Source organism: Trachypithecus francoisi, unplaced genomic scaffold (genome assembly GCF_009764315.1).
Source record: "Trachypithecus francoisi isolate TF-2019V2 unplaced genomic scaffold, Tfra_2.0 Contig01035, whole genome shotgun sequence".
In the NCBI taxonomy this organism is placed as follows: domain Eukaryota; kingdom Metazoa; phylum Chordata; class Mammalia; order Primates; family Cercopithecidae; genus Trachypithecus; species Trachypithecus francoisi.
In genome coordinates, this window is record NW_022681087.1 from 13,350 (window position 1) to 22,283 (window position 8,934).

General features: G+C 39.5%; 1 pseudogene; it reads right to left on the reverse strand.

Moving 5' to 3' along the window:
• Nucleotides 1-1,742: 1,742 nt before the first annotated feature.
• Nucleotides 1,743-3,428, reverse strand: LOC117090578 (annotated as a pseudogene).
• Between the last annotated feature and the right edge of the window lie 5,506 nt (nucleotides 3,429-8,934).

The window sequence follows — 8,934 nt, forward strand, 5'->3', positions numbered from 1 at the left end:
ATAAAGAACTGTGGAAGGTTTCTGATGCATCGATAAATATAGAGAGCATTTCTAATATCTAGAAATTGGTCTTACATGAGAAGATGTTTTGTTATACCTAAGCCAAAATCTTACTGCTTCTGAGAAATAGGCCGCTCTACAGACAACAGAAAGATGTTGGGCCAATCAATATTTCTTCTATAGCATGTCATGATAAATAAAAAGCAGTCAAAGAGTGAAGAAAACACATCCTAATTTCTGTTAGCAAGAGAGACAGAACCCTTTAAAAACCCTGATTTAAGCCATAGTTATCCCATGGGTACGTTTAAAAAAAAAAGAAAAAATAAAATTGAAATCAGGACTTTGCCTCTAAAAAAGACCAGATCTAAAGCTTTTCCAAGTCAGGGCTGTGATGACATCTTTCTATCTCTGAAGTTTCTGTCATTTCTATGTTTCTGGATGCCACTGCATTCTTCAGTATCTGCAGGAGAGAAAGCTTGTGGTATGGTTGATTCACCTACATATTGCAGGGAGCTGTGCCTGTACCAACACCTGACCTGCATGCTCATCACAGATAACATGCTAGCTGTGTGCAGTGACTGGGGTCAACCATCACTCACTCATACAGCTGCCTCCGTTCTGTGCCTGGTGCATCCCTAGCGAAATGAAACTCAAGCCAATAGATTGAGCTGAGTGCGACCTGCAAGATGGGTGTGTAAATTTACAAAAGCAGGCTCAAGAGAAACTTGTGGAATGTACCATCATTCACAAAGATTCTTGGCTGGTGAAGTGATCATTAGAAATCCTGCAACAGGTGGCATTCATGCCAGTGACCAGAGGGTCATGAATTATGCCTATGTAATGCAGCCTCTGTGAAAACCAACAGCACAGGATTCAGAGAGCTTTTGGGTGGCTGAACACGCAGGGTGTCCAGAAAATTGTGCACATAAAAACAGAAACTGATAATGTTAAATGTCATACAGAGTGTGGGGTCTTTTCTTTATTTTGAAAGAAATTTCTGCCTTTAATAATGCCTCCAGAATTTTAGTGTAACTACAACATAGGCTAAGGAAATCTAAACGTGCACATTACAAATATTAGAAAGTGGCTATTTCCACCAAAAAGAATCCAAAATTCACTAATAGGGTGCAACAAGTTTTACTTTGGAGAGATAAAGTTGTCTTTTGTTAACTTGTTAAGCATTAGACATTTAAAAAGAAAAGAAAGCCAAGTGATTCTCATCATATATTCCAATCATGTTCTGTTTAGGAGAATGATGATCAGGGGATTCTGGTTCGGAAATACTTATTCTAAAAGATAACCTTTAACTCCTAATTCTGTGTCTCTGAATTATTTGTGCCACTGTAAGGTCAAGGGCACCATCTCTGATAGTCTGTGTCTCTCTTGTGGGGAGGAAGCTGAGGCTGCCTCCTACCCCAGTAGACTCTGCATTCTAGGATATAAAAATAAGAAAATGAACATTTTGCAGAATTCTCTGTCATCCACATCTAAGAAATGCAATTCTGATCTTATATATAGTAGTAGCCATAGATACAAATTAGAGCTGCAAGAACAGTCTAGTACCCACCAGTCTGTTTACACTTGGGCTTACGTGTGTATAAAATAATCACATTAGTTCAAGGAAATGTTTTTTTAATTCTTTTAAAGTTACAGCGCTTAAAAATTGCCATGATAATTTAAGACATAGCTTGGACATTTCCGATCAGCTTCCAAGCCTTCACCTTGGGTGAAATTGTTTTGTGCTATGAAGAGGATTCGGGCATCTTGCACTCATGATGTATTTGATTCGGCTTAGTTCTTGGGTCTGAGCAGACCGCCTGACAATAAAACTCATTAATTTTATTTTCAACATACTTTACCATGGATTCTACCCTTGGCTGAGCCCCAGATCTTCCGCAGCACCTCACACTCTCTCTCATTGGACTTTTCCAACTCCATCTTAATATACAGCGAACAAGGGTCTTACATTTTCTAGCACAATTGCATTATATAAGGAAAGCTTCCTAATTGAATCATAACCTCCTCGGTGAAAGTTCCAGTCAAGAACACTTGAGAGACCAGGCCTTTGGCACACGCCTCCCGTGCTGTCAGTTTTCGCCCAGCAATTAACATTTCATTGCAGATGCTTCACCCATGATTTTTGGAAATGTAACAGTAGAACATGCATCTGGACACTGTCCAAAGGTCATATAAGGCGTTTGGAACCACGCCTTTTCAGTTGCCCACACTAGATCGCAAAGTGGCAGCATGGAGCATGGAAGCACAAGTCCAATGGCAGGGCCATTGACTGATACAACAATAGGCATTTTAAACTGAATAAAATGTTCACAAAGTCTTGATGGTGTTCACCATTTCAAAGCTTGCTCTGTTTCTGTCATTCCTTAGTGCTTCACGAAATACCCAAAATCAAGACCACAGCAAAAGACACTTCAGCTGCACTGAACAATACAAGCTTGCTGTCATCTGCAGCAGCACCTATCAGAGCATTCACTATTCTTTAATTACTTCGTATTCAGTGCATTTTTTTCTGTCGATCTGGTGATAGCAATATCTGGGGAATCCATCCTCTTTCTTCACTACAATGTCTCTGTATTGCATGGCACTCTCTGTTAGCCTTATGGTGAAGTACATTTTCCTGACAAAAGACTGGTCTCCGCCATCATCAGTAACATGTCTTTTGCCATCTTTCACTCTTGGAACTGATGTACGGGTCTGTTGTTCCAGTGGCTGCTAATGGTCATTAATACCACTATAGCTTTTTGGGGAGCTGATAGTCTGTGTCCATGGAAGCAGTAACTGAGCCAGACATCTGAGACATTAGTGGCTGTAGCAGGGTCTTGTCCTCTATTCCAGCCTGTTCTGCACTGGGAGCTGACAAAGGGTCCCTGGCTGGTTTCCCTTCTGTCACCTTGAAGCCACCACGTCCTGCTGATCTACTGCAATAGCTCTGTTTCTTGAGTTCCTGAAAACGGATCACAGTTTCTTGTTGTCAACAGACTGTCAGGTGCAAATGTCTTGAGAGTTGAATTTACTAACTCCATATCCTTTGCATCAGTGAGAAGTGAAGCTGCCTTTCTCCTAAGTTCTTGCGGGCAGCAAATAACTGGCTGCTTTTGGGATCGTGTTGTTGCCAGTCACTAGCATTTTAGGAGAGCTCTTAGTATTGTCCGCTTTGGTAGATCTGGAAGTTCTTCTTCTGGCATTGTTCGAACAAATTCTACTGTCCTTGTCCATTCTAGTTTTTTCAGTTTCTCAGTCTGTCGTCTATTAAAATCATGTATATATTTTTCACAGGTCATGAGGTGATGTTCTGGTTCTCAAGTGTCATCCTGTTTATCACAAACTTTTCCACGAACCAAGTACACTAATTCCCATTTTTGTCTTGTCTTTGTCAACATTGTTTCAACCTCAAACTCCTGGGAAGCCATGAAGAAAGACACAGGGTTGGAGCAGTTGCTGTGCCAACTTTGTTTCAGTTGCCTCTCCACTCGCCACTTCTTTCTGCTCAGTGCTTCACCAGTTCTGCGTATGGATGAGTCCCTAGTGGAACAGCTTAGGCTTTGTCTCATGGTGCATGATAGCTTGCTCAGTAGCCTCAGAGAAGAGTAGTAAATCCACAGCCCCTATCCTCTTTTGTAGTACAGAAAGCATGCTTCCTGTCAGGTACTCTTTTGTGTTTCTTTGTTTAATTGTGGTTGCTATGACGATTATATTGAACATTCTAATGTTATAACAATTTTAAAGTATACTAGCTTACATTTAGTAACTACAACATCGTGACCCCATGTAATTTAACTGCACTGTTTCATTTACTGAATTATCAAAATTATACCTTGCATGTCAAAAAGAAAAATTAGTCATAGTTTTTTAAATTAATATATTATTGTTTTAGTACATTGAGAACAAATTGTGGAGGTGCACGTTGTAATTATTTCATCTTGAATAATTTTTCATGTATATCTTACCTTAATTTGCTTATCGTATGGCTTTTGAATGTGTGTTCTTTCTTACTCTGAAGTACTCCATAAGACATTTCTTTTTTCTTTCTTTCTTTCTTTCTTTTTTTTTCTTTGAGACAGGATCTTGCTCTGTCACCCAGGCTGTGGAGTGCAGTGGTGGGATCTCGGTTCACTGCAAGCTCCGCCTCTCAGGTTCCCGCCAATCTCCTGCCTCATCCTCCCGAGTAGCTGGGACTAAGAAGACAGATAAAACAGATTAGAAGTCCACTGGTTATTTTTGAAGGTCCCTTTTGCGTGACTAGCTACTTCCCTTGCTTCTCTTGAAAATCCTCAATATTCTCTTTGTATTTGTTCTCGACAGTAATTATCAGGTAATTCTGAGTTTGTTTCTTTGAGTTTCTGTTACTTGGAGTTTGTTGAACCTGTTGGGTGCTTATTGATTGTCCTAAATTATTGCATTTTTTTATTATAATGGAGTTTGTTTTATTTTGTTTTGTTTCCTTTATTTATTTATTTATTTTTATTATACTTCAAGTTCTAGGGTACATGTGCATAACTTGCAGGTTTGTTACATATGTATACTTGTGCCATGTTGGTGTGCTTCACCGATCAACTCATCAGCAACCATCAATTCATCATTTATATCATGTATAACTCCCCAATGTAATCCCTCCCCTTCCCCCCTCCTCCCTCCCCATGATAGGCCCCAGTGTGTGATGTTCCCCTTCCTGAATCTAAGTTCTCTCATTATTCAGTTCTCATCTATGAGTGAGAACATGCGGTGTTTGGTTTTCTGTTCATGTGAGAGTTTGCTAAGAATGATGGTTTCCAGCTGCATCCATGTCCCTACAAAGGACACAAACTCATCCTTTTTTATGGCTGCCTAGTATTCCATGGTGTATATGTGCCACATTTTCTTAATCCAGTCTGTCTCAGATGGACATTTGGGTTGATTCCAAGTCTTTGCTATTGTGAATAGTGCCGCAATAAACATACGTGTGCATGTGTCTTTGTTGTATAATCCTTTAATTTATAATGATAATTTATAATCCTTTGGGTATATACCCAGTAGTGGGATGGCTGGGTCATATGGTGCATCTAGTTCTAGATCTTTGAGGAATTGCCATACTGTTTTCTGTAATGGTTGAACTAGTTTACAATCCCACCAACAGTGTAAAAGTGTTCCTATTTCTCCACATCCTCTCCAACACCTGTTATTTCCTGATTTTTTAACGACTGCCATTCTAACTGGTGTGAGGTGGTATCTCATTGTGGTTTTGATTTGCATTTCTCTGATGGCCAGTGATGATGAGCCTTTTTTCATGTGTCTGTTGGCTGTATGAATGTCTTCTTTTGAGAAATGTCTGTTCATATCCTTTGCCAACTTTTTGATGGGGTTGTTTGTTTTTTTCTTATAGATTTGTTTGAGTTCTTTGTAGATTCTGGATATTAGCCCTTTGTCAGATGAGTAGATTGCAAAAATTTTCTCCCATTCTGTAGGTTGCCTGTTCACTCTGATGGTAGTTTCTTTTGCTGTGCAAAAGCTCTTTAGTTTAATGAGATCCCATTTGTCAATTTTGGCTTTTGCTGCCGTTGCTTTTGGTGTTTTAGACATGAAGTCCTTGCCCATGCCTATGTCCTGAATGGTACTACCTAGATTTTCTTCTAGGGTTTTTATGGTATTAGGTCTAACATTTAAGTCTGTAATCCATCTTGAATTAATCTACATATAGGGAGTATGGAAAGGACCCTGTTTCAGCTTTCTACTTATGGCTAGCCAATTTTCCCAGCACCATTTATTCAATAGGGAATCCTTTCCCCATTTCTTGTTTCTCTCAGGTTTATCAAAGATCAGATGGCTGTAGATGTGTGGTATTATTTCTGAGGACTCTGTTCTGTTCCATTCGTCTATATCTCTATTTTGGTACCAGTACCATGCTGTTTTGGTTACTGTAGCCTTGTAGTATAGTTTGAAGTCAGGTAGCGTGACTCCTCCACCTTTGTCCTTTTGACTTAGTATTGTCTTGGCAATGCGGGCTCTTTTTTGGTTCCATATGAACTTTAAAGCAGTTTTTTCGAATTCTGTGAAGAAAGTCATTGGTAGCTTGATGGGGATGGCATTGAATCTATAAATAACCTTGGGCAGTATGGCCGTTTTCAGCTCACTGCAAGCTCCACTTCCCGGGTTCAGGCAATTCCCCTGCCTCAGCCTCCTGAGTAGCTGGGATTACAGGTGTGCACTACCACACCCGGCTAACTCTTTGTATTTTTAGTAGAGATGGGGTTTCACCATCTTGGCCAAGCTGGTTTTGAACACCTGACCTCAAGTGGTCTGCCATCTTGGCCTGCCAAACTCCTAGGATTACAGGCGTGAGCCACTGCACCCTGACTGAAATCACAATTTGAATAGCCAAAATCTGGTAGCTAGTTAAGTGTCCAGCAGTGGAATGTTAACTAGGTGGTGAAGTGATATGCTGCTGTTAAAAATTTAAAAATTTATTGAATATTAACAGTTATGAAAAATATTCGTGATGTGTTAAGAAAAGAAGTATGCCAGTAATTTATGTACACGTAATTTTTTCAAGACAATTTCTTAAGACAAAATGTTTATATGCTTTTTTTTTTTTTTTTTTGAGACGGAGCCCCACTGTGTCACCCAGGATGGTGTGCAGTGGCCGGATCTCAGCTCACTGCAAGCTCCGCCTTCCAGATTCACGCCATTCTCCTGCCTCAGCCTCTGGAGTAGCTGGGACTACAGGCGCCCGCCACTTCGCCCGGCTAGTTTTTGCATTTTTTAGTAGAGACGGGGTTTCACCGTGTTAGCCATATATGCATTTTAAACCTAGAAGGAAATATAATCTACTTTCTGTGAGTCTTAATTATTTTTTAAGATAATGTTGATTTTGCACATACTATCATATTTCAACAATCAATTTATGTTACTTTATAATCAGTTAAAAGTTATCAGAAAGGATTGAATTAACTTACATTAGCAATTATTTAGTTATTCACCCTACAGTCTTGCTGGAATTGTTTTATCATTATCTTTTAGATTTGCCGGTTTGGAAAAGTACAAAATGGCAACTCATTATTGTTTTAATTTTGAATTACTTAAAATTGATGAGTTCTACATTTATTTTTAGAATCTGTCTTGGCACTGAATCATTTAACTACATTAATAAATAATGTGGCTCATATTCTAAAATAAAATGAATACGGTTGAGTTTAATTTACCTTAAATTATTATTTAAGAATATTACACTATATGGGCTTGTTCAGGACAAAGGTTTGTATATACCTTTTTCGTACATTCACTGGTGTTTTAATCATTAATAACTTTTAAAACTATTATGGAAAAATTGAAACATACACAAAAGTGGATAGAAAAGTCTAATGAACCCTATCTACTCATCAAGAAACTTCAACAATTATCACTCATGTCCAATATTGTTTATTTTATACTCCAACCCACTTCTCCTACATTTCTTGAATTATTTTGAAGCAAATCATACAAGTTCATCCAAATAATTTGGTCTCTAGCTGTAAAAGATAAGTACTCTTAAAAAACGAAAGATACAATAACATTATCACACTTTAAAATATGAATCATTATTTCTTAATATGAATAAGATATTCTCCCAGTTTTTTAAACTTTCAGTCTCTCTCTGTCTCTGTCTCTCTGATATGCTCTCTCTCTCGCTCCAGTTTTTTCTTTTTTTTTCTTTTTTTTTTTTTGAGACGGAGTCTCTCTCTGTTGGAGTGCAGTGGTGCAATGTTGGCTCACTGCAACCTCCCCCTCCCGAGTTCATGCTATTCTCGTGCCTCAGCCTCCCAAGTAGCTGGGACTACAGATGCCTGCCACTACGCCCTGCTAATTTTTGTACTTTTAGTAGAGATGGGGTTTCAACATGTTGGTTAGGCTGGTCTTGATCTCAAGACTTCATGATCTGCCTACCTTGGCCTCCCAAAGTGCTGAGATTATAGGCGTGAGTCATGTGCCTGGTAATTTTTTTTAATAGGATACAAAAAATTATCCACATACTGTCATATATAACCATGAACTTTTCAAAAAGAAATCAAAGACTTTTCTCTCAGTGTTCTTTTCCTTTTATGTAGCAAAACGTGAAACTTGCTTGCTAATGTCACCTCATTATTTGACCTTTCTGATTACTATTGGGGGGGTCACCTTCATCCATTCCTCTCATTTCTTCCTTTCCCCAATTGTGGATGCATCATATGTCTCCTTCATTCCTATTCTCCCCTTCCTTCTCACTCTTTCCATTTTGTTCTTTGTCAGTCACATTCACCCTTCCAGGTTCAATGCTCCACACAATACACATGATTCTGAAATTTCTTTTCCCACCTCTGACAACACAGCCTGGCTAACTCTTACTGATGGAAATGGATGCCTTTTCTCTCAGTTGTCTTGCTGGTACCTGAGACTTGACTTTCCCAAACTGAATGAACTTGCCACTGTCCCTTCATATCAACTCCTCATTTTACTCTCCCTCTTTCCGTCATTGATGTCAATCTCCCAGGACTCAGATGGCACCTCTCCCCATACACACAGTGAGTGACCAAGTCCAGCCACGTTCTCTCCTGCACATCGCTCTCTTTCCACTCGTCTCTCATACAATAGCAAAGCCCTTGAAACAAGTTGCTTAGCTTCAAGCCTCATGTCTGTCATTCATAAGCTGTTTAAACTGCCTATCCTTTGACCTCTTTATGACTTTTTTTATTTTTATTTTGAGATGGAGTCTCGCTCTCACCCAGGCTGGAGTGCAGTGCGTGATCTCCGCTTACTGCAAGCTCCCCTCCCGGGTTCATGCCATTCTCCTGCCTCAGCCTTCCGAGTAGCTGGGACCACAGACACCCACCACCATGCCCAGCTAATTTTGTTTTGTATTTTTAGTGGAGACGGGGTTTCACCGCCTTAGCCAGGATGGTCTCGATCTCCTGGCCTCGTGATCCACCC